This window comes from Halichoerus grypus, chromosome 10 (assembly GCF_964656455.1).
Source record: "Halichoerus grypus chromosome 10, mHalGry1.hap1.1, whole genome shotgun sequence".
NCBI classification, from domain to species: Eukaryota; Metazoa; Chordata; class Mammalia; order Carnivora; family Phocidae; genus Halichoerus; species Halichoerus grypus.
In genome coordinates this window covers 106,391,857-106,413,156 of record NC_135721.1, presented here as the reverse complement: position 1 = coordinate 106,413,156, position 21,300 = coordinate 106,391,857, and positions in this window count along the sequence as shown.

The following is a 21,300-nucleotide window of genomic DNA, read 5'->3' as shown; positions in this document are numbered from 1 at the left end:
AAATAAAACACCTTGGGCTTACTGTCAGCTGTCACACAAATGTTCTCTTCATGTTCCAATGAAGGGTTATTACACCTTGTCCCATCAGATAATACACAGCTACTCTAGGAATAGATGTGTGAATTCCCAAGGAGAGGCTGAGAACAAGGACATGAGGTGTTGTGTAATAATAGTAGGTGTACAAGATGCCTTAAGGACAAATCATTGAAGAAAATTATTTTTAGGATATCAGAAGTTACATTATATTGTAATATGCTATCCTTACGTGCTTTGTTCTCTTCCCTCAAATTCATCATGGTAGTGATGCTAAGCATGAGGATATATGAAGCCCTCTCCTCCAATATATGCATCATAATATATCCAAAAAGGCAGGTCATTCATGTGGGGAAGTAGGTTTAACAAGAAAATTATTTTCTCTTTGGTTTGATGGCCACTTATATATGTCAAAATGCTAAAATGACTTGTTTTGTTTGTGTGTAGTAAAGTTTATAGGGCAGCTGGCCTAAGTTAGAAAGTCTTAGAAATTTAATGAGTGTATTTATACAATGTACATATTGGGACAATCTTTTATGGGAATGAGGACTGGTCAAAAAGTGGCCCCATGCGAACTTGAAGAACAATGGACTTTGGGAACCTACTCCCATGCCTGCTCAGGACCAGGGGGAGAAGACGGCAAAACCAAGGCCATAAGACATTTCTCTCATTTCCAGGACTACATGGGAGCCTTCATTTCATGTAAGTGAGCTCTCTAAGAGCCAGCATCTATTTGCTTTTTTATTTACCTTTTCTCTTTCAAATGACTTGATTGTCAGCCTTCCCTGATTTTATCTCATTATTATTAATCTGGCTTGTAGAGGGAAAAAAAGATCTTTTGAAAAAAACCCATCTGATATATACCTACATTACCAAAAGAATGCTGTATTTGGGGTTAGGCATTCTATAAGAGATGTCAATTTTTGTGGAAATAGCATTTCAGAATTAGTTAGGGGACAATATTAAGGGGACCAGATAACAGATTTGAGCTGTGAAAAAGGCACACCCCACACATTTTCCTAGATGAGGCTTTGCCCATACACCATCTTGAAAAAGGCTGACTGTACATGCTAGAAATCAGGGCAGAGAATGTGGTTACAAGAATAGACCAAAAAAAGGCAGTGGGTTTGTGGTATCAAGGTCCTTATCCAAGAGAGGAAAAAATTAAATTTGAAATTGCATATCATACTGCTGTTGTGTCATTGGTAATATTTAGATATGATTAATAGCCATAGGTAAACGAGAGTAATAATGAATAGGTTTCCTGAATTAAAAAATTATTGCTATTGCAGTTTTAATAGCTAATGACATTTCTGATTCCAAACTCAACAGAAATAATGCTTAGACAGAATATCACCAGCTGAGCTATAGATATAATATTTTTAAATTTCTGTGTGATATTTTCTGAAGAACTAGCTCAGAGAAAATAATTTTATCAATACTATTATATTGGTATAAATATTAATAGTTATGTTATAATTATTATATAGTAATAATATTAATATTTATGCCAATTATATCATGTTCATGTTTTAGTCATTCCTACAGGGAGGGGAATTAGGAGAGTAAATGATAGGTAGCTACAGAACGAACTGAAGCCTGAAGAAGGCATTTTCAAGGTAACTTGGTCTATTCACACTGAAATGGATTTGGGGGGAAATGAACTGTGAATGAACCATTTGTCCATTGGAAAGACATTGAGATTTACATCATTCTATGAGCCAGATGCTCTGTCCTCACCTAATCAAACTATATAAAGAAAAACACAAGAGAGACCCTTCGAGACCTCTGGGTGAAAACCCATTGGTTCTCCCTTGAATGTGATTGCTGTGGACCTCCTGAGACATCGTCAGTCTTCCCAGGACATATTTAATCTCTGCTCTAGATTTTACCTGACTTTACTCTGACTTTCTAGGAAATACTCTGGTTTTACTCTTTGAACAAGCCAATAAATCTGAGATAATATCATGGGACTCGGATTCACAAATTTCTCTAATACCTTGGTTACAAATCTGTATGCCAAGGGGCAACATTGCTTCTCTTTGAGATTATTTTCCTTTCTCTTGCCTCGGGGATTTATTCTGTATATACTATCTGTCCAAGGAATTCACTGTTTTTTCCCCCCCAAGTTTATTATGTATTTATTTTTTATTTTAATTCCAGTATAGTTAACATAGAGTGTTATCTTAGTTTCAGGTGTACAATATAGTGATTCAGCAATTCCATATATTACTCAGTACTCCTCACTTAATCCTCTTCACCTTTTTCACCCATCCCCCAGCCCCCTCCCTTCTGGTAATCATCAGTTTGTTTCCTATAGTTAACAACCTGATTATTTGGTTTGTCTCTTTTTTTCTTCATTCCTTTTTTCTTCTTAAATTCCACATATCAGTGAAATCACGTGGTATTTGTCTTTCTCTGACTGACTTATTTTACTTAGTATTATACTCTCTAGCTCCATCCATGTTGTTGCAAATGGCAAGAACTCATTCTTGTTTATGACTGAATAATATTCCATTGTGTGTGTGTGTGTGTGTGTGTGTGTGTGTGTGTGTGTATACACACATACCACATCTTCTTTATCTATCAGTCAACACTTGGGCTAATTCCATAATCTGATCTGGCTATTGTAAACAATGCTGCAATAAACATAAGGGTATATATATCTTTTTGAGTTCGTGTTTTTGTATTCTTGGAATAAATACCCAGTAGTGCAATCACTGGATCATATGGTAGTTTTATTTTTAACTTTTTGAGGAACCTCCATACTGTTTTCCACAGGGGCTGTACCAGTTTGTATTCCCACCAACAGTGCACGAGGGTTCCTCTTTCTCCACATCCTTACCAACACTTGTTGTTTCTTGTGTTTTTCATTTTACCATTCTGACAGGTAGGAGGGGATATCTCATTGTAGTTTTGACTTGCATTTCCCTGATGATGAGTGATGTTGAGCATCTTTTTATGTGTCTGTTGGGCATCTCTATGTCTTCTTTGGAGAAATGTCTATTTATGTCCTCTGCCCATTTTTAATTAAAAAAATTTTTTTTAAAGATTTTACTTATTTATTTGAGAGAGAGAGAGAGAGAGCACGAGTAGGGGGAGGAGCAGAGGGAGAAGCAGACTCCCTGCTGAGTGGGGAGCCTGTTGCAGGGCTCGATCCTGGGACTCCAGGATCATGACCTGAGCCGAAGGCAAATGCTTAACCAACTGAGCTACCCAGGCGCCCCCTCTGCCCATTTTTTATTGGATTTTTTCTTTTGGTGTTGAGTTGTATAAGTTCTTTACATATTTTGGATACTAATCCCCCATCGGATATGTCATTTTCAAATATCTTCTCCCATTAAGTAAGTTGTCTTTTGGTTTTGTGGATTGTTTCCGGTGCTGTGAAGAAACTTTTTATTTTGATGTAGTCCCAATAGTTTATTTTTGCCTTTGTTTCCCTTGCCTTGGGAGACATATCTAGAAATATGTTGCTACAGCTGATGTCAGAGAACTTACTATCTGTGCTTTTTCTAAGATTTTTATGGTTCCAGGTCTCACACTTAGGTCCTTAATCCATTTGGAGTTTATTTTTGTGTATGTTGTAAGAAAGTGGTCGAGTTTCATTCTTTTCTACGTAGCTGTCCACTTTTCCCAACACCACTTGTTAAAGAGAGTATATTTTTCCCATAGGATATTCTTGCCTTGTTTCTTGAAGATTAATCAACCATAAATCTTAGGTTTATTTGTGGGGTATCTGTTCTGTTTTTTGGATCTATGTGTCTATTTTTGTGCCAGTACCATACTGTTTTGATTACTACAGCTTTGTAGTATATCTTTAAATCTGGGATCATGATACCATCAGTTTTGCTTTTCCTTTTCAAGAATACTTTGGCTATTTAGGTCTTTTGTGATTCCATACAAATGTTAGGACTATTTGTTCTAAGTCTGTGAAAAATGCTATTAGTATTTTGATAGAGATTGCATTAAATCTGTAGATTGCTTTGGGTGGTATGGACATTTTAACTATATTTGTTCTTCTAATCCATGAGCATGGATTATCTTCCCATTTGTTTGTGTTGTCTTCAAACTCTTTCACCAGTGGTTTATAGTTTTTAGAGTACATGTCTTTCACCTCCTTAATGAAGTTTGTTCCTAAGTATTTTATTATTTTTGGTGCAATTATAAATGAGTGTTTTCCTAATTTCTCCTTCTGCTGCTTTATTATTAGTGTATAGAAATGAAATGGATTTCTGTATATTGATTTTTGTATCCTGCAAAGTTACTGAATTCATTTATTAGTTCTAGTAATTTTTTGGTGGAGTCATTTGGGTTTTCTGTATATAGTATGGTGTCATCTGCAAATAGTGACAGTTTTACTTCTTCCTTACCAATATGGATGCCTTTTATTTCTTTTTCTTCTCTGATTGCTGTGGCTAGGACTTCCAATACTATGTTGAATAAAAGTAGTGAGAGTGAACATCCTTGTCTTATTCCTGATCTTAGAGGGAAAGCTTTCAGTTTTTCACCATTAAGTATTATGTTAGCTGTGGGTTTTCATATATGGTCTTTTTATGGTAGGTATATTGGAGGGTTTTTATCATGACTAGATGTGCTTTGGCTAATGCCTTTTCTGCATCTGTTGAAATGATCATATGGTTTTTATCCTTTCTCTTATTGAGGTGATGTATTACATTGATTGATTTGCAAATATTGAACCACTCTTGCATCCTTGGAATAAATCCCATTTGATCATGGTGAATCATTTCTTTAATGTATTGTTGGATTCAGTTTGCTATTATTTGATTGAGGATTTTTGCATCTATATTCATCAGAGATATTAGCCTGTAGTTCTCGTTTTTTGTAGTGTCTGTATCTTGTTTTGATATCAAGGTAATGCTGGCCTTGTAGGAGGAGTTTGGAAGCTTTCATCCCTCTTCTGTTTTTTGGGATAGTTTGAGAAGAATAAGTATTAACTCTTCTTTAAATGTTAGGTAGAATTTGCCTGTGAAGCTGTCTGGTCTTGGGCTTTTTTTTGTTGGGAGTTTTTTGATTACTGGTTCAATTTCATTGCTGGTAATTGGTCTGTTCAAATTTTCTATTTCTTCCTGAATCAGTTTTGGGAAGTTATATGTTTCTAGGAATTTATCCATTTCTTCTAGGTTGTCCAATTTGTTGACGTATAATTTGTCATAATATTCTCTTAGAATTGTGTTACTGTGGTGTCAGTTGTTATTTCTCCTCTTTCATTTCTGATTTTTTTTATTTGACTCTTTCTCTTTTTTTTTATGAACTGGTTAAAGGCTTATCAATTTTGTTGATTTTTTCAAAGCACCAACTGGTTTCGTTGTTCTATTGTGTTTTTAGTTTCTATTTCATTTCTTTCTGCTCTAATTTTTATTATTTTCTTCTTTCTATTGATTTTGGGTTTTGTTTGTTCTTCTTTCTTTACTTCCTTTAGGTGTAAGGTTAGGTTGTTTATTGGAGTTTTTTTTTTCTTCTTCTTCTTTAGGTAGGCCTGTATTGCTATAAAATTCCCTCTTAGAACAGTTTTGCTGCATTCCAAAAAATTTGGACCATTGTATTTTTATTTTCATTTTTCTCCATGTATTTTTTTATTTCCTCTTTAATTTCTTGGTTGACCTATTCATTGTTTAGTAGCATGTTATTTAACCTCCATGTATTTGTGTTTTTTCCAGATTTTTTCTTATGGTTGATTTCTAGTTTCATAGCATTGTGGTCAGAAAAGATGCATGGTATGATTTCAATCTTTTTGAATTTGTTGAGATTTGTTTTGTGGCCTAATAGGTGGTCTATTCTGGAGAATGTTTCATGTGCACTTGAAAAGAATGTGTATTCTGCTCTGTTAGGATGGAATGATCTAAATATATCTGTTAGATCCATCTGGTCCAATGTGTCATTCAAAGCCACCGTTTCCTTGTTTTCTGTTTGGATTATCTATCCTTTGATGTAAGTGGGCTGTTAAAATTCCCTATCCCCTACTATTATTGTATTACTATCAATTACTTCTTTTATATTTGTTATTAGCTGCTTTATGTATTTATGCACACATGTTGGGTGCATAAACATTTACAATTGTTATATATTTTTGTTGGATTATTCTCTTTATGAAATATATAGTGTCCTTCTTTGTTTCTTGGTGCAGTCTTTGTTTTAAAGTCTATTTTGTTTGATATGAGTATTGCTACCCTGGCTTGCTTTCTTTTCACATACCTTTGCATGATAAATTCTTTTCCATCCCTTCACTTTCAATCTTCATGTGTCTTTAGGTCTAAAATTAGTCTCTTGTAGGCATCATATAGATGGGTCTTTTTTGTCCACTCGGTCACCCTATGTATTTTGATTGAGCATTTAGTCTATTCACATTCAAAGTAATTATTGATAGGTATGTACTTACTGCCATTTTGTTACTGGTTTTATGGTTGTTTTTGTAGTTCTTCTCTGTTCCTCTCTTCTCTTGCTCTCATTTCTCATGGTTTGTTGGCTTTCTTTATTGATATACTTGAATTCCTTTCTCTTTATTTTTTGCATATATATTACAGGTTTTTGACTGTGGTTACCATTAAGTTTATATATAACAACTTATGCATAAAGCAGTCTATTCTAAGTTGATGGTGGTTTAAGTTTGAACCCATTCTTTACTCCTCTCCCCCTGCCAATGTTTCAGGTATAGGGTGTTATACTTTACATCCTTTTATTCTGTAAATCCCTTGACTGATTTTTATAGATATACTTAATTTTACTGCTGTTGTGCTTCCTACTTTTCTTACTCCTACTTATGGTCTTTCCTTTCCACTCAGAATCCTTTGGTATTTCTTATCGGTCTGGTTTAGTGGTCATGAATTCCTTTAGTTTCCTGGGAAACTCTATCTCTCCTTCTATTCTGAATAATAGCCTTGGTGGATAGAGTGATCTTGGCTGCAGAATTGTTTTGTTTTGTTTGATATGAGTATTGCTACCCTGGCTTGCTTTCTTTTCACATACCTCACACTCCCTTCTGATCTGCAAAGTTTCTGCTGAAAAATCAGCTAATAGCCTTATGGGGTTTCTCTTATATGTAACTGTTTTCTTTTCTCTTGGTGCTTATAAAATTCTCACTTTATCATTGTTTTTTTCCATTTTAATTACTGTGTGTTTTGGTGTGGACCTCCTTGGGTTGATTTTTAGGGGGCTCTCTGTGCCTCCTGGATCTGGATTTCTGTTTCCTTCCACAGATTAGGGAAGTTTTCAACTATTATTTCTCCAAGTAAATTTTATGCCCCTTTTCTCTCTTCTTTTTCTGAGATCTCTGTAATGCAAATGTTATTACACTTGATGGTGTCGCTGAGTTCCCTAAGTCTATTTTCACTTTTTATTATTTTTTTCTCTTTTGTCCAGCTTGATTGCCTTCCATTACTCTGTCCTCCATGTCACTGATCTATTCTTTTGCTTCCACTAGTCTACTGTTTATTCCATCTATTGTATTTTTAGTTTCAGTTACTGAGTTCTTCATCTCTGATTGGTTCTTTTTTATGTCTTATATCTCTTTGTTAAGAATCTCACGAAGGTCCTCCACTCTTTTCTCAAGCCTAGTGAGTATCTTTATGACCATTACTTTAAATTCTCTATCAGGCATCTCTGTCTATTTATCTCCATTTCATTTAGCTCTCTTGCTGTGATTTTGTCTTTTTTTTTTTTTTTTTCATTTGGGACATATTCCTCTGTCTCTTATTTTGTCTAACTCTCTTTTTCTGTTTCTCTCTGTTAGGAAAGTCAGGTACATCTCTAGCTCTTGAAAGTAGTGGCCTTATGAAGAAGAGGTTCTGCAGTGCAATGTTCCCTGTTATAAGAACCAATGTTCTTATAACCAAATGTTATGGGGATTTGTCTTTCCTGTGCAGGTCAGGGATATCTCTTATGTGTGTTGCATGTGCCCTGCTTTTGTGGCTGAGCCACTTTTTCCTTCAGTCCAGTCCTCTGCAATGGCTCTCTTTGTCTGTTGTGGGGAGGGTTTGATCCCTGTGTTGTTAGTGGGTCAGTCTGGGACCACCTTGGTCTTGAGTTGAGTCAGACCAAGCATTTGCCAGAGATGCAATAGCACTGAACTGCAGGGCACTTTCCCTGTGTTGTCCACTGAGAAGCTTTCATTGGTGACAGGGCCTGCAGTCAGACCAAATGTCTGCCCCCAGTCGACTGCTGGGGCCACAGTCTGACTGGTATGTGGTTATCTTCTCCTCTCCCTGAGGCAGGAGTCACACTGGAGGGCTGCTGGCCCCTGTTGGGGCTGCTTGCACACTGCCAGGCATGTGATACCACTTTGAATGGGCTCCAGCCAACAGCATATTGAAAGGAGTGAATCCACAAATGCACAGGGGTAGGTTGCATGATGCCTGCAAAGTCCATACTGGTCCACTGCAGAAGGGGACTTGCAGCCACCCAAAACTGATGGCCAGGTGGGAGGGGTGGATCTACAGAAGCACTCAGGGGCAGGATGTGCAGTGTTAACAAGGTTTGCACTGGTCTGCTGTAGGAGGAGACCTGGAATGGAGGCCTGACTGGAGGGAACATGTCTGCAGGAGAACATGAGGGCAGGGCACAGTGTTAGCAAGCTAGGTGGAGTGTTGACACTGTGCTGGTTCCTGCAAGTATCCCTGTGTCTAGACTGGGGGAACAAAGGAGGGAAATGGTGCCCGCCAGCAGAAGTCTCCCCATGATCCATGCACCTCTAGCACATGCTCTGAGATTAGTAACCAAATCTCCCTTTTCTATACCCCAGGCATTTTTCAAGCTGCTGCTTCTATGCTCTATGTCAGAAAGGCTGTTTCTTGTGCTGTCTCTTTGAGAGTGGGACTCAGTTTCCTCTCACCCCCCTGGCTCACCCAGAGTTGGGCCCACTGATTTTTAAAGTTCCAGACATTAAGCCCTACTGAGTATAAGAACACACAAAATTCAGCCCTCTGGCTTTCAAAGCCAAATGTTATGGGGATATATCTTTCCTGTGTGGGTTTCCATTGCCTGGGTGCCTGGCATGAAGGTCTGTTTCTCTCCCCTCTCCTTGCCGTAGGTGTCCCTCCTCCCTCAGACAGGCCCATGGGTCCATTTATCTCCTGACCACTTCTCTGCCTTTCCTACCCTCTTCCTCTTCTCTATATTTAGTTGTGGAGAGTCTGTTCTGGCAGTTTTGGGGTCATTTCCTGTGTTATTTACACTGATGTGTGTGTTATCTGGTTGTATTCGTGGGACAGAGTGAACGTGAGGTCCTCCTACTCTGACATCTTCCCCAGAAGTCTGAAGACTTCACTGCTTTAGAATCATCAGGGACAAAGAAACTATGAGTTGGAAAAAACTATTCACTTCAGTTCAATTTAATTAAACAAAGAATTATTGTGTACCACCTGTATGTCAGAAAAATCTTCTAGGTTCTTGGGGTGTGGAAGTAATCAAGCAGCCATGATCCATCATGGGTTTTAAAATTACATCAACTTAAATATTATGTTCTTCAACATTCTCATTATTTACAGGGAAAATTAGAATTCAGTGAGCTTAATAACTATTTTTATAATTCTCTATCATCAAGTGCTTTTATTGGGTATCATTAAGAAATAATTGTCTCAAGTAGGAAAGAAGAGCAGAAATCAAAACCTGTCAGTCAGATATCCAGATATACTTACATGGTAAAGCATGAAACCACAATCTGTTTCCAGCCCTTCACTAGCCCAGCCACTTATCTTTTGCAGCTTCACTTTCTCTTCTAGAAAACTGGTATAATAAAGCTTGACCTCTCTGTATTCTTCACCGTGTTGTTGAAGGAACATCATCATGACCTATGATCAAAACTCTTGGACTTCTTAGATCAAAGATAACTTGTACAATTTTAAAGAAGAAATAGTAGCTATTATTTTACTGTGTTTAGTGAACACAGGATTGCATTATTTTCAATCTAACATGATTTAGCACATAGGATATAGTTTATAATTTTCCATCCTCTCTACAGAGTAAGCAAGCAATTATTTAAATGTTACTGAAAGATTTTCCTCAAGGGTAAAATAAATAAAGTGCTCTGCAACTCGTCAGTATTTTTGTATTTCACAGAATGAATGACATGTTATAATTAATTCTTATAGTGTACGTTCTAAAAGTACAAAGATTTTGGGATTTTTGTTTAAATAAGAAACAGAAAATATGGTAGGGGAAAGAAGGGGAAAAGCAGCATAATGGACACATGTAGAAAACTATAAACTTTTATTTTTTTTACTTTTTTATTTTTTTAAAGAATTTATTTATTTATTTGACAGAGAGAGACACAGCGAGAGAGGGAACACAAGCAAGGGGAGTGGGAGAGGGAGAAGCAGGCTTCCTGCGGAGCAAGGAGCCCGATGTGGGGCTCGATCCCAGGACCCTGGGATCATGACCTGAGCCAAAGGCAGACGCTTAACGACTGAGCCACCCAGGCGCCCCGAAAACTATAAACTTTTAAATGAGACTTGATGTACTAATGTCCGATAATAAAATCCTCTAGTAGCCATGCACAGATGGCAGGTATCTTTGCTGCCCTGACATATAGTACATGTGACTCTAGACCTGAAAGTAACTAGGGAAGGCCTAATAATCTCTGGTGCCTCAGACAAGTGCCTCTGAGTAAAATTTCCTTAGACTTAAAAAGAAGATAGCCATGCAGAATTTCTTTGTAACTTCATTGTTCCGTCAAAGGTTGATTTTTACCATACTTGAGATCATTGGTTTAGCTCTTTTCTTCATTCATAAATGGTGATAACAGAAACCAGTACCTGCCTTCCATCCCAGGCTAGATCGGTTCTGTCCTCTGCCAATGTCTTCATCATCCTTCACAGAGTGTGAAGGGATACTCTCCCTTATCGTTATTGGCAATAGACTTATGCTCTTAGGTAGCATGATAAATACCCTTTATTCTAATTTTTACTATAAACATGTATGAAACAGGCATAGCAACTGACTTCTTTCTTTAGGGATGTGGTAACTAAAAGTCAGAGAAATTACCTGACATCGTTAAGGTCACTCCATCAGTTAGCAGTGGGTCTGATTTAGAACTAATGACTCTCTGTACCTACCTTAATGCTCATTCCTCTCAACTGGTGGTTCGCAGTGTGTGGTCCCCAGATAAGTAGCAGCAGCATCACCTTTGAACTTGTTAGATCCCATTCTCTGGTAGGTAAGCTAATGGCCTCACAAAGATGTTTGCATCCTGATCCCATGAACCTGTGATTATGTCACCTTACATGACAAAAGGGATTTTGCAGTTATAATTAAGTTAAGGCTCTCAAGATGGGAAGATTAGTCTGGATGATCTGGGTTGGCCCAATGTAATCACGGGGGTCCTAATAAGAGGGAGGCAGGAGGATAAGAGTGAGAGGAGATATGACAGAAGCAGGGGTCAGAGTGATGCAAGGGAGGCAGGTGGCCTCTAGAAAGTGGAAATAGATACTCCCTTAAAGCCTCCAGAAGGAATACAACCATGCTGACCCATTTTGGACTTGTCACCTTCATAAACATTAAGATAATCACTTGTGTTGCTGTAAGCCCCTAAATTTAAGGTAATTTCTTATAAAAGGAGTAGGAAATTACTACACATGATGGTGGGGCTCAGTGTCCTGTATTTTAACAAGCCTTACAGGTAACTCTGATGCATGGCAAAGTTTGAGAGCCACTGCCTTATACCACTGAGTAATAATTTTAATGTGCCAATAAGGTTTATACTCCATTACGAAGAGTTTTTCAATGGAATTGATCCATGGAATTAAAAAAGCAAAAACGTAAAGGGAACTCTGAAAAGGCTCAAGGGCAATCAGAAGAGACCAGAGACAGGGAGCCCATTTCGCCAATAAAGAACATAGAGAGCAAACAGAGAAAGCATCCCTGTAGATGTGAGGGTGAAGAAAGTTGTCCATGCAGTGCAGCGGTGGTGAGGAGCAGGAGAAATGTGACTGAGTGAGGAGGACAACTCTCTCTACTGAGTTGTGTGACCCTGCAGATTTGCTGTGGGTCTTTATTTCATCATCTGAAAAACAAAAGAAACCAAACTCATGGCCTTTAAGATCTCCAATAGTCAAAGTACTACTATTTCTTAACGTAGAATCCATGGAAAGAGGCCTGGAGATATGGATGAAAAAAAAAAATCTTGATTTTTTATTAAACTCTAAAATTGAAATATAATTGAAATATAATATCTCCTTCAATTATGAATGTAAGTAATAAACCATAATAGTAATGGCAGAAACTGTTACTTAGTCATCAATAGAAACCACAGATATTTTTCTGTTACATTACAGTTATTGCAGATGTTGCTTAGTATCATTTACACTCATCATTACTTTAAAATTATGGTAGTAATTAGATGTGCCACTGGATCCTTATTATACAATGTTGGTAATACAAAAATATATTACTTTATCACAAACTTATCTTTTTACATTTATGTAACTGTCTTTCAAAAACTTGTTTTTTTAGTTTTATACGCATGTGTATGTATATGTATATATATATACACTATACACATTGCATATGATACATTTAAAATCCTTTCCCTCAGAATGCCTGGGTGGCTCAGTCGGTTAAGTGTCTGCCTTCAGCTCAGGTCATGATCCCAGGGTCCTGGGATCAAGCCCCACGTCAGGCTCCCTACTCAGCCGGGAGCCTGCTACTCCCTCTGCCTGCTGCTCCCCCTGCTTGTGCTCTCTCTCTGTCAAATAAATAAAAAAAAATCTTTAAAAAATTAAAAATTAAAAATTAAAAATCAATCAATCAATCAATAAAATCCTTCCCTAAGAAACATGTAATGGGCTCCACCAGACTGCCCAAAAGATTCATTGCAAGAAAACTAATGACAAACCCTTGATATCGTGTGTGCCTCATAAAGACAGGTATCCTTCTAACACTTATAAGTAATGAAACAGAGAAAAGGAAAGTAAAATCTCTTTTAATGTCACATAAATAAGACTACATATATAAGCCCAGGGCCTTAGATCTCTTTTATGTTTTCTCACACATCCACCAGGTGCCAAACTTGTACTATTTCTGCCTAGTCGCCTATCTTTAAAGTCCCACTTTGCTTTTGTATTATACTGATCGATAATCTTTAAAACTTGAGGACCACATTCTAAATGCCTTGAGAACCAGGCTTTTCTTATTTCTGCCTAGTCGCCTATCTTTAAAGTCCCACTTTGCTTTTGTATTATACTGATCTATAATCTCAAAAACTTGAGGAACACATTTTAAATGCCTTGAGAACCAGGCTTTTCCAAATTTCTGTTCTTCCTCAGTTGCACTAGCTTCAGAGTCAATTAATGGTTTAGATAATCCCACAGAATAAGCTTACCTCTCAGCTAAGGACCAAGGAGAAAGGGAAATAGCAAACTCTGACATACGCAAGACAACAATTGAAAAGAAGGCTTTGAAATAGGATACAATCCTCTGAACAGCTTCCCAGAGTGTATTTGTTCCTATCATACTATATGGTTTGAGGGGACTTTGAAGTCCACATTCAAAACTGCAACTGTTTGAATGTGGTGCAACAAGATATTCTATGAAATTAGGGTAGATGGATGCATTAGCCTCATGGATACCCAGTGATAGATGAACCATGCATGCTTGGGAGTTCAGAGTTAGTTCAAATGATCCTCCAAAATGTTATCTGTTCATCCAGAATTTATCCAAACAATCTGAATTTCTTCACCATCCAAAATCCAGCTGACACTCGTGTGAGGATTTACTTTCCCATGAGATCTCTCTTTCTACCCTCAGCCAGAAATACTCCACACACTTTCTCAGGTCATACAGCTGACAGGTCCCAAATGGACTGGAAAACAAAAACAGACATAAAAGTAAATAGCAATAAATTTAATGTGGAATCTAGTTACGGAGAATTAACTTTCTGTGCGAATATTGCAGGTCTTTGCACATTGTTCTTTGTTAACATCTGTACGGGATGCTACAGGTGTGGTTCTTTACTGTGCTAGCACTGGAGAGTAATAAAGCCTTACTCACTCTGTTGCCTTTTCCAAAATCTAGATTCTACCATGAAATAGCAAAATGGGAGAGGTAGAGAGGTACGAAGAAAGAGCTGCAAAAGTGATTAAGGCCTAAGGATGTAAATCTAGAAGGAAGGACTCAAAGAACAAGGACTATTCATCATAGAGAAGGGAAAAAAAACAAAACAAAACTGAGGGTAGCTGAGTAACACGATACATTAGAATAAGTGAAATAAAACAAAGATGAAAAAATATCCTGGACAAGGATAGAGATCAACTTCGGTTCATTTACTCTGAGATCAAAACCAAAGGAAAACATTGTAGCTGCTCTGAGAAAAATACTGATCTTCAACTTGTTCAATTTCAAGGTGAATTACTATGGAGAAGTGTGTAATCTCCTCTCTGAAAATCTTGATTGAAATATTATTCTCTACCTAACATCATTCCAATGTCTCTGTCTTGATTTAAGAAGAGAGACAAGAAGATTTTTTCAAGGTCTTTTCCTATTAATGAATCCTGATGTTCTCTGTGTTATCCTATAATAGGAATAAGTGAAATCATCAAGAAACTTTGCTTACAGAAATTATCATATTCAAAGAAGTACTCTATTGAGAAATCGTGATATATAATGGGTTTCCCCATTAGTGATGGCTGGAAACTTTTGCACCAGGAAAGGGGCATAGTGACCCCCAAATCATTTCTCAGACCTACCTTTCAATTCACTGAAATGGTGCATAACTTTTAGTTTTAACGTAAAATGTGACATACCTTCCATATGCCTGTCTTATTGAGAGACTTTAAAATGACATTGGAGGTGTGATAAAGCAGCTATAGTTAATGTTCAGTTGTTCCCCAAATATCTATGAGCTTCTCCATATTTCATAGCCCTGTTGCTCTTCCATTGGAGCATGTGGCTGATTCTGTTTCCCTTGGAGGGGGGCAGCTATGAGAAATTTTGTATCCTTTGGGTAAATACCCAGTAGTACAATTTCTGGATCGTATGGTAGCTCTATTTTTAACTTTTTGAGGAACCTCCATATTGTTTTCCAGAGTGGCTGTACCAGTTTGCATTCCTACCAACAGTGTAAGAGGGTTCTCCTTTCTCTGCATCCTCACCAACAACTGTTGTTTCCTATGTTGTTAATTCACCTTTGTGTTTATAGCAGCATTATCAATGATAGCCAAATTATGGAAAGAGCCAAAATATTCATTGACTTGTGAATGGATAAAGAAGTGGTATATATATATATATATATATATATTTATACAATGGAATATAAGTCAGCCATAAAGAAGAATGAAATCTTGCCCTTTGCAACAACATGAATGGAGCTAGAGAATATTATGCTAAGCAAAATAAGTCCCTCAGAGACGAATACCATATGATTTCACTCATATGTGGAGTTTAAGAAACAAAGCAAATGAATATAGTGGGGAAAAAGGCAAACCAAGAAACAGATTCTTAACTATAGAGAACAAACGGATGGTCGCTGGAGGGGAGGTGGGCAGGGAGATTGGGTTAAATAGGTTAAGGGGAATTAAGGTGGGCACTCCTGGTGAGCACCTGGTGTTATATGTAAGTGATGAATCATTGCATTCTACACCTAAAACTAATATTGCCCTGTAAGTTAACTAGCTGCAATTTAAATAAAAACTTGGGTAAAAAAAGGAAAAAAAAATAAATAAATAAAAATAAATAAAAATTCTTATCTAGTAAGATGATAATAATAGTAATAAAAACTACAAGGAAGAAACAGGTCTCATCTCCAGGTCAAAATATAGAAGATGAGGTGTAATTTTTTCATGTGTCTCTCCCGTGTGGCTGTGCTTCATATAGGGCCTGTGTGCTAAGAAGATACCTCTGGGAGAGGGATGCCTATTGCATCACCTGATTATCAGAGCTGCACTGTTCTTGGTGTGAACAATAAATGGAATCTGAAGAGTTAAGCATTGGCCATCTGTCCTAATAGTTATGATCGTGCTTGAGATAACAGTTAAGATAAAACATTTCTACTATACTCTCAATTCTCACAATAGCCATCCTTGAAAAACATCACAGTGTTTTGGCTAAGGGCAAGGAGCTGCTCTTTTATCTATTGATTCATAGAAGCTTGAAATCATTTATCAGTCATAGACCTACATACTGATTACAACCACCACTGAGATTTTTTTTTTTAGTTTTTAAAAATTAAAAAAAAATTAATCACATATTTAAATACTTAAAGAAGGGGGAGCCATAAGCACACACAAACACACACGCATACACAGATTCCTAAATTTACCTAGTATTAAGGAAATAGTGATGCTATTCATACACTTTTAGCATTTTTTCTATTTACGTGTTGTATAAACTCATTTAGGCATAGAATCAGTGTGGACATGCACACACACAAACATTAGTTAGCAATTCTATTACTTTATATAACAAACATTTGTATAGACCTTACTATGGGATTAAAAGAATGGATTTTTTTTTTTTTTAGCCATAATGGAAAAATTATTGAAGCTCACTGAGCCTCATTTTTCTGGAATAAACAATATCCAGGGAATTGTGAAGCACTAAGATTCTGCTTAAACAAATTAACATGCACATATAGTTTTATAGAATAAACAAAGCACTCACCATCACCATTTTACCTCTTTGCTTCTCACAATTTCTTGAGGTGGGGACCTTTATTCTCACTTTATAACAGATAAAATAAAGCTTGTACAGCGAGAAGATGAAATTAGAACTTAAACTTATATCCTCATCCTTTTTTTATGCTAGACATCTTCCAAGCACTAAAATATTTCCTTATCATGTCTTCTGGATCCTGACAGAAGGTCTTGGAGGGTTCAAATAGAGATAAGTAAATAAAGACATGCTTAAATGGAGCTTAATGAATTGAATATTTGAGGTATACAGTGTGGTTAAGAGAAACCACAGGGATGATGAAGCACCCAGGAGCTTGAAAGAGCAGGGAAGACAACCATTAGACCTGAAGGGATAAAGGAGGAAGGCAGTCATAGGCACCCAGCAAAAGAGAGCTTTAGCTGTAAAATAGACCATCCTGCATCACTTGAGTCCCTCAATAAGAGAATGACCACCACCAACCTGTGTTTTCTTCTCATTTAAGAGTTCTTGCTTATGGATTCCATTAACCAAACCCAACTGAGGCCAGAAAACAAAGAAACCTGGTTTATGCTGTCTATTCAGGTCACAGACTAAGGATGGAGAAGGACAGGGAGAGTGGACCTGGAAAGGCAAAGAGCTCTAGAGTATCCAGCCCATGTGCCAATCACTTCTACAGATGGAGAAGCCACTCGGACATATCTGTATTGGAAGGAAATTTATAATATTGAAAGGCAGCCTTGAAGTGTAATTAAAAATGGAATTGAGTCAGTGATAAACCATTTCCTAGGTAAAGGGTTTTCCCATATTAGTCAGAGACAGCTGGGTGTCAAAGAGAACACTTCGGAATGTGAACAGGTGTGTGATTCTGGTGAGGATAGGGATATGAGTCAAGAAAAACAGCTGAATAAAAGAAAAATGACGAAGAAGGAGAGGTAAGGGCTTGAAACAGAGTTTGGTTTCATGATGTGGAAAAGACAGGAGAGTGGCTGCCGCCATCATGGTAGAATGATGCTGGAGAGACCTAGTCAATAATCAATGCACAAGCAAGTTTTTCTTTAATTGTGATTGACAGCTTTGTGAAAAATAAGTCTGTATCTGTTAATCATAATGGGGCATCGGCTTTTTAAATAATAATGAATTCTGAGTGAATGAACTGAATGATAGAGGTGGGCAAAAATTCTGTATTACTTGCTTTGCTTCTTTTCTCTTTTTCTGTAATACAGCCTAATTCCATTTTCATGAGGATATAATGAGATCAAAGATCTTGTTTAAAAAAGCAGAAACAGACCCATAAATTCAGAGAACAGACTGATGGGTGCCAGAGGGGAAGGGGATGGGAGGATGGGCAAAATGGGTGAAAGGAAGTGGGAGGTACAGGCTTCCAATTATGGGACGATTAAGTCACAGGGATGAAAGGTACAGCATAGGGAGTATAGTCAATGGTGTTGTAATAGCCTTGTGTGGTGACAGATGGTATCTACCCTTGTGGTGAGCATAACATAAGGTATATAGTTGTCAAATCACTATGTTGTACACCGAAAACTAGTGTAACATTATGTGTCAACTATATTTCAATTAAAAGAAAAAAAAAAAAAATAGTGAGGGCAAAAAGTCATTCCATTTCCTCCTAGCAAGCAAAACAAAACAAAACAAAAAAAACTTGTTAAAGAAAGACAGAGAGGGAGAGAGAGACTGAAAGAGATAGAGGGGATCCTTTAACAAAAATCTGGGGATTATAAAGATAAGTTCAACTTTGACTCCGTTGCATACCACCAAACTAAAAGCTGAAAATCTGACAACAATTACTTGATCAAACACTTCAGCACCTTCAGAACAGAATTTGAACTAAGCCAATATTTTAGTTCAGGTTGGGGCTGGTTCTGAGTGCCTCGGCCTTTGCCTTTAAAAACTAACCACCTTCTTATACCTCTTTCTTATATCAAAAAAATATCTTCACCATACATGCTTGCAAGTTCTGTGTTAGTTCAAATGTTAGTACAAACATTTACCTGTTTATCCAAGTCATGTTAAAATTATCAGAATTTTGTCAGCCATAACACATTATACCTTCTTGGGAACACTGATGGGCATCCTCCCAATAGGTGATCCTAGAGGCTTTACTTGTAGTTGTGATCCTCTTCTTCCTCCTCCTCCTTCTTTTCTTTTTCTTTTTTTGAGGTAAAACTCTGGGAAGGTACAACTTTCAAGAGGTTAGTTTAACCAAAGAACTTTCCTTCTAGTGTCAATGTCTTCAGCCAACCTCTGAGAGAAGGAACGTGTTTTGAATCATGGTGTACTCAGAAGAGCCATGGATGGAAGAGTTAGAAAGGAAGTGCTGAAAACAAATCCCATTCCCCTGTTTGGTTAGTGGTTTGTTGAATGACCTAGCAACCTCTGCAAGTCAGTCTTTAGGATCCAGAAGTAAGGTTCAGCCTTTAGACATATTTGCTTAACACAAGAGTGTTTTAAAAGAATTGCAACTTAGTCAGTTACTCTAAACATTGGGCAGCTTCATACCAAACCCTCATTTTCAGCTTTTCTTGAGAGGAAGGCCGATTTGGCAAAAGTGGGCCTTTCCTGATATAGAAACCCTGGGAGAGACTTAGGTTATTGCTGTACTTTTTAGATGAGGTGCATGTTCTCTCCGTTACTATAGTCCCAACCCTTCCACATTAATGGTCTTATTCTGCTCAGGTTCAATTCTATTTCCTGCCTGATACCTGATGGCAATTGATTTTTGTCCACAGCGATTAGTCTGTTATCATGTGTGCTATGTGGTGTATCATAATCACATACTTACATTAGGGACACACTCATACTTCTAGGGAATCCATAAAGGGTTCTGCAGAGAGAATCCACACGAGAGTTCTTTAAGATTCCACTAAGACCTAAGTAAACAAAGTGCAGAGTTGCCCAACAATCTAAATGACCTACACAGGAAAAGGCAGACACAGTGGCCTAAATTATTGTTGTTGTTTTTTAATTTTTATTTTTTACTGACACTTGTTTGGTTCAATATACCACTGAAGTCATCTGAACATGGAGTTCCCTTTGAAATCAATGGATGATCCAAAGACAGATGAATTTATGTGTGAAGTGGGCCAGTTTTTCCCTGTGTAAGCAGTATTACCAAATATTGTTTTCTGTTCCCAAATAATTGCTACCCAATTAAGCATTAAGCTGACAATAGCCATTTGGCTGTCATTTGCTTTCCAGAATCATCTGGCACTGTGTTTGTTCATTGTGTCTGGGTGTTCCTGTCACCCTGACATCAAGGGCAGCCCTAAAGTTGCACAATGCAAATTGAGGAAGTAAAGGAACCTCTACTTAAATTAATCCATTCAGATTTCTCCTTAACCATTCTGGTTATTTGTCATGATTTTCCATGGTCTGGGATCTCTTGCTTTGACTTTACCACTTGCCAGGATGGTATGACTGCCCTGCAAAATAAATTTAGTTTCTCTATCAGTAGCCACATTATAGGCTGTCAAGAGTTCGTAAGCTTTTTTGATGCCATGGACCCATGCATTGGCTAAAGCCTATATGACTATCTCAGAATAGTTTTTTTAAATGAATAAAATAAAGTACATAGAATTACAAAGGAAACAATTATACTGAAATATAGTCACCAAGATATTAAAATGTGATATATATGCTTATTTATGAATTCATTGAATATAAACATTTAAATATGTTATATTATCATTATTATCATAATTTAAGGTCTGGGTGTGCTTATTAAATAATATTCAGAGATAGTTGCAACAGCCTTCCTATAGTAGGACAGAATCAGGGGTCCTCTTGATATGCACTTTGCTGCCTATGTTAATAATTGAAGAATATGCTTAAATTTCGGTTAGAGTCTAGTGAAAATAAAGGTGTGATTTTTTTTTCTATTCAGCTTCATAGAACCCTTGAACTCCTTTCACAGACCTTTGGAGGTCCACAGACCCCAGGTTAAGAATAGTCCAGTCTAGGCTAATGCTGTAAAAATTAAACGCCTCTACTGTACCAGTTCACTTTGGTGGTAACAGAAGATGGATGTCGGGTAATTTTGGAGAACAGCTCAATCCACTGAGCCATCCAGGGGATTACACATATATTAAGTATATTAAACTTTATAATTGAGCTATACTGTGGAGCATCCTGTTTTCTATTAGGCAAAGACAAAGAACTACTTAAACTTATCATTTCCCGGTTAGTTGATCGATCTCCCTTCCACTGAGTGGGCTAGCGTCTTGGTCTCAAAGAAATAGTCAGAAGCCTGCCCTTCTAAATAGGGCTCACTGATAGACTGAAGGAATAAGTGTAGACCTAGTGACAGATTGAACCAGGCTCCATCCGTCCAGGAAGCAGTCTGCCCGTGTTCACCAATGGATGACACATTATAGTGATACTGATGTGCATTAGCACTCTTTGCTAGATTTGGGAGACAAGTCATTCCAATAGGAACTGCAGTGGTCATTCCCTCTAACCTTGCTTCCCCTCCACAAATCCACCATGTCTGAGTTTTCTCATTTCTTTTTTTTTTTTTTTTTAAGATTTTATTTATTTGAGAGAGAGAGAGAGAGAAAGAGAGCATGGGAGGGGGGAGCAGAAGGAGAGGGAGAAGAAGACTCCCTGCTGAGCAGGGAGCCCAATGCCGGTGCCAGGCTTGATCCCATCACCCTG